Raw genomic sequence first — 6,036 nt, forward strand, 5'->3', positions numbered from 1 at the left:
ACTCGCGTATGTGAAAACGAAAGTTGGGCTGCGAAAGGACGACTTCAAGTGCAGTTGTTGCTGTTCCCCCCAGCGCACAGTGGTTTCAGGAGTTGGGTCTAAAAGATCGTTAACGTGAAATTTTATTGTCATCCCGCACCATATATAAGCTAGGTGCTGCTCATAAATCCAATTTAATGGAATGTCAACTTGACAAAAATTCATTCGCATAATGGATTTCGGCAGTTGAGCAGACTAGGGTAGAAGAAAAAAGCAAAAGAATATCAAATTTTACGATTAATATAAATAACTGAAAAGCAAAATCTGATAAATATTGGTTTGTTTAATATAGTTGCTAAAATAGCAAAAGCATAACAGACTTTGTTCGAAAAAAGGCTCATAAAATCTTTTGCCAAACCAAGACAAAATATTTGCAAAATGGAAAATATCAAAATCAATTATTATGACTGAAAATCAAATGATAAATGAAAAACAGAAAATGTTATGATTGTAAAATTAGTTGTTGTTTGGCATTCCTTCGAATAATTTGCTGTTAATATTTTATTAGTTGTTTTCCACCTCTACCCGGAGATTGCGCCAGCGACTAGTATTAGTGAACTCATCCTAGAACTCGCTTTGAAGTAAGGGTCTGTTCACAAATTCCGTAACGAAAAATCCAAGGTTTTGACCCCCTCCCTCCCCCATGTAACGCGTAACTGTGAAAATTTTGAATGGCAGTTTTTTTTCCATCTCTGAACCATTTGGATTTTGGTATTTTTTGAACACTGTTAGAATAGGGACGGCACTTGATCAAAAATCAAGGATATCAAGAATGCAGCTATTAGAAACGAAAAGATTTGCGATCATAACCATTTCCATAGTTTTGTGGAACTGTGGTGTCAGAAATACAATATTCGCTTGATTACGGATATCAGTCCCTATCCAGCATGCCTGATTTCGATAATGACTAATATACGCTAACGATAAACAAATTACTTCAATCGATGATTTAAAAACATTCAAATATATTTTTATTCGCGTTATGCGTAACATTTGGTATACCCACCCTCCCCACCTTTTAGTGTAACAAAGTATAACACAAGTTGGACTCCCTCCCCCCAGAAGCGTTACGTAATTTGTGAACAGACCCTAAAATGTTTTCTAGAGTTTGGTTTCCCAAAAAACTGACGATTCCAAGAGGAGTCTGACGATTCTGAGAGGAATCTGACGATTCCGAGACGAACCTGACGTCTCCGAGAGGAATCTGACGATTCCGAGAGGAATCTGACGATTCCGAGAAGAATCTGACGATTCCGAGAAGAATCTGACGATCCCGAGAAGAATCTGACGATTCCGAGAAGAATCTGACGATTCTGAGACGAATCTGACGTCTCGAGACGTCAATCTGAATCTGACGATTCCGAAGGAATCTGATGATTTTCAAAGAGAATCTGATGGTTCCGAAAGAAAATCTGACGCTTCCTAAAGGAAATCTGATGATTTAGAAATGATTTATGGCGAGGATATAAGCGTTAGAATGGGATATAATGATTGAAATTCAAAAACATATTTTATTTGATAGAACTTTATTTTCTCTCAATAAGATCGCTCAGGACCACTTGACTCAAAACGATAAAAGAGCTCATATGCACGATGAGTTTGCGTACGAAAGAACGTCCACCGTCTAGATTTCGCCAAAGGAGAACCTGTTTCGCAATATCTGTCTCGGAAGGTGCAACTAGGATGGCAAACCCTTACCCCCACAAAACCGCGATCGCCTTGATCAAGAATCGTTCCAAAACGTGTGTACACGAAAGGGTGGGTTCGAGATGTCATACTGCACCGGAGGAGTGCATAGCATAAAAAAACAGAACCGCATAAAGGTGTCACACGTCGTAAAACCGAACTTCCATGCATCAAACGACCAGAATGACGACGGCCGGTTTTTGAGATATCACTTCGGTCAAGTCCATTCAAACGCAAGAGAATACTAATAGGGGTTAGTTTTTGGTACTGTCAGATTTTTGGCGACATATATTTTCGGCGCATTCCATGTGGGTTGAATTGATAAACAGTGCTTGCTCATATTTCTACACGACGCGAAAAAAATGTGCGTAGGCAAACAAATTCATTGCGAATGAAAAGGTAAGCATGTTAAGACTGAAGGTCGATTCGTTAGTCACTTTAATATGACGTAATGTTAGAGAACGAGGTTTAAGACTTATTGTAGAGGACATATTTTACGTCGTTTGAAATTAATTAGAAGTTTGTTTCAACTTCCTTTTTAAAAGCACCTTAATAGTAGAGTAAAGGAATTCTGTGTCGACGGAACTGAGACGGTTGCATTAAAGCTTTGCTGCATAGAGGAGGCTGGTGAATTCGCTGATCTGACTGCTCCGGTGGAAGTTTTGGTACTGTGGCGAAGTGGGATAATTCGCATCGTCTATTAGAAAGCGATCACCTTCGGTGCGCAGGACGGCTCTTGGTTGACGCTTTGTGCCGTTTTTTGACGAACGAACCCGTGAAAATTGGTATTGATTTTCGTTCAAAATCCAAAGGCATTCCGATCTTGTATCGCACATCATTCAAGTGTGGGCGTGTTATATTGGTGGTCTATTTCATTTTCCGGTATTCGTATATTTGTGTTGTTTTATTGACTTGTCCGTTATCACTTTGAAGACACCAATGATGTATCTTCATAATTGGAAGAAAGAGAATTTCCATCTCACTTTTAGGAGGATTAATCAGATTTTTTTTACAAAATACGGAGCTTAACATACTGAAAGTTTTCTCCGTTATCACTGAGCCTCTAAAATAAACTTTTCAAGACCAAAACATTTTCGATCACGAATTCCTGGGTTTGAAAACACTGTGCCGCGGTTTGGTTCACAGTCAATCGCACCTGCCAGAATCTCGTCGATTACGACGAGGAGCAGTAACGGTGATAGAATACATTCTTGCCTTACACCAGCTACTACCCGGATAGGGTCTTTCTTTTTTTACCAAGGAGTACTGCATTTACAAACTAATCGAGCACTAGACCTGTGCGCCGATCTACTTTGAGTCAGCGGCGACGTGAGTGCAATTTCCTAACGGCGGCGGCGGCTTAGCCGGCGCTACGCCGTGGTTGCTCTCGGCAGCGACGGCGGCGGCTCGGATCGGCACGGTACAAAATTATCAACTTTTCGTCAGTGGATGACAATAAATGCCGTTGTTAAATATTTGCGTTTCTTGTGCCCTTTTCGCAATAAGTTTTATTTATATTGTACAAACGCTGTCAAGTACTCCTTCAGGAACACCATGAGAAGAATCACCTGAAGTTCCTTCAAAATTCTTTCAAACTTTCTTCAATAATTTCTTTACGTCTCCTTCAGTAATTTCTCCAGAAATTCTTCATGAACTTTCTTCATGAGTTTTTCAATAGTTTGTATAGGAGGGCGTGTAATTCCTAGTGAGAACACTAACAAAAATTCTGAGCTGTGACTTCTTTTTTGGTATTTCCTTATGCCTATGTATATTTGTGTTAGTTTTATGTATATTTTAGTATAATTGTGTTAGTTTTATGACACGGGAATGCATAAATGGTGAGCCTACTTAGAGACCTAATAATTGTCTGTGGAAGTGCTTAGTGTTTAAGCTGCGACACGACAATTTTCAAATGGGAGATGTAATGCCCATCAACAAGTTCAGAAGAGAGAATTCCAGCAGGACATACGTGAGAATCCTACAGAAATTTTCTGGAATTTTTCCTTGTGTTTCTTATCCAGAAAATCTAAGACACCTATTTTATTCCTCAGAACTTCAGGATAAAGGAATTTTCAAAACTCCTAGATAAAATTCTTGGGTGAATTAAAATTTGGAGAGTAAAACCCCTAAAATTCTTGGATAAGAAGTCTACAGTAATTCTTGTGTAAGGATCTTTTAGAAGTCAGTCGAAGAATTTTCTATTTTCCACAGGAAAAATTTCTTCATTATTCGTGAGGAAAAAATCCAGAGTTATCAGAGAGAATTATCTGGTCAATGGTGAGTAATTCGCTAGGAACATAGGAGGATATATTTTTCTAAATGCCTGAAGGAGAAATTACTCTTAATTTCTGGGGGAAGGGATTTCGCTAAACTCAAGTGAGAGAGATATTGGAGAGGGCATATCTAAAAATCTAAATACGTCACTTTGCCAGATTACGACAGAAAAGGTGGGCTCCTGTATTGAGTTCCTTCAAACAACTGAGGGGGCGGAACGCTATGTAAGTCACAATAAGTTCTGAGAAAAATGGGTGCAAAGTCTTTCAATAGTTTCCCGCTTCATACAAATTGTATGAATGTTCAAAAAATCACTTATTCTCTATGAGTTTTCATATTTTTTTAAACATTGAACAAATTATGTCAAGATATTACCCAAAGAATCAAAGCATTTTTGCTATAGTCAACAATTTTGACCAAATGTCACTTACACCGTCTGCTTCTAACCTCCTCAACTAAGAATTACGATTCTGCTCGACATAATGACCTCCGTTGTTAAAATACAATGACATACAATCTTTTGGTTTCCTAAGCTTCTTTTGAGAAAATTTTAAAATAAACACAACGTATCGTTCTCCAATTTTCACTAATAATAAGAAAGGACTTGTCCCTACCGACATAGAATATGAAAGGATATTCCTTCAACATTTTTTGCATCCCAGTTCAGTTCATATAAGAATTCCCTGGAGTATAGGTCTTGACTTGACCTCCTTGAGAGCTGCAAGCTTTTTTAAATTTTTTTTATGCTGAGTGTGTTCCGTAAAATTAAATTGGATGAGCGTCCAAGAATTCCCTGGAGTTTAGGCCTGCACGTGTATCCTAACGGCTGTTATCTGTTTTTGAAAATTGACAAAGTGCCTTGTAATCTGTAGAACCAAATTAGATATGCCCTTAAAAAGTATATATTATTCCAAGTCCATTCCATTACAGTTCCGATTCGCTGGTTGGACCACAACTCAGCAAAGATTTGGTAAAAATGAGTTTTTTTCATTATATTTTTTGACTATTTTGAAATCATTGTGATGACCCTATGATTTTTGAGGTTATAAGTATAGATAGTAGAATCTATAGATGAGCGAAAGCATGGCTGAGTCGATTTTTTTGCCCGTGCAAACGCGCATATGACGTCACAGCCCTTAACGTTTCCATTGAAATCATGACGTCATGCTCGTTTGGAGACACGTTTGATAGTTCGTTTGGAGACAAAGGATTTATCTTCGCTCATCTATATATTCCACTATCTATAGTTATGAGCAGACGAAAAACAAACATGTTTTTACACATGCCGAAGTGCACATTAGTGTGCGAGCGCTAAACGTCACTTATCTCTATATTCACTCTCTCGCATTATTCCGGACAAGTGCGTGCTTCAAACGAAGGTGTCATTTACTCCCTCACTTTATTCCGGGCAGGTGCGTGCTTTAAAAAAAAGGAATGATTAGTTTTAAAGAAGGATGCATTATTCCGGAGAACCGGATGCTTTAAAAGAAGGTTTCATTTACTCTTTCACATTTGTTTGGGCAAAAATGCGCGCTTTAAAAGGAGGAGGCGTTCACTGTTTTGCATTAAGAGTCCCGCACATAACATTCGTCTTCGTTGCGTTGCCATGGGAAATGTGTCAAAACGCAACGCAAACGTGTGCTTTCAAAGAAGGTGTCATTCATTCTCTCTCCTTTTTCCGGGCAGATGCGTGCTTTAAAGAAGGAGCATTCACTCCCTCGCATTATTCTGGCAAGCACGCTTTACAAGAAGGTGACCACTCCCCATCTTATTCTGGACAAGTGCATAATTTGAAATAAAAAAGTAATTTACTCTCTCGCCTTGTCCCGGGTGAGTGCGTGTATTGTATTTTGCGCATTACCATTATTTATTGCTGAAGATATTTATATACGTTCCATAGACAGGATATATATTAAAGAAAAAGAAATAATTGCTTAAATACTGAAAGTCACATCACGTTTTCACAAATTTCTCGTGAAGGTCGTGAGACCAGATTTACCTAATACCAGTGCTGTCATGGTGGTTACTCCAGTTACT

The sequence above is a fragment of the Armigeres subalbatus genome, chromosome 1 (assembly GCF_024139115.2).
Source record: "Armigeres subalbatus isolate Guangzhou_Male chromosome 1, GZ_Asu_2, whole genome shotgun sequence".
NCBI lineage: Eukaryota > Metazoa > Arthropoda > Insecta > Diptera > Culicidae > Armigeres > Armigeres subalbatus.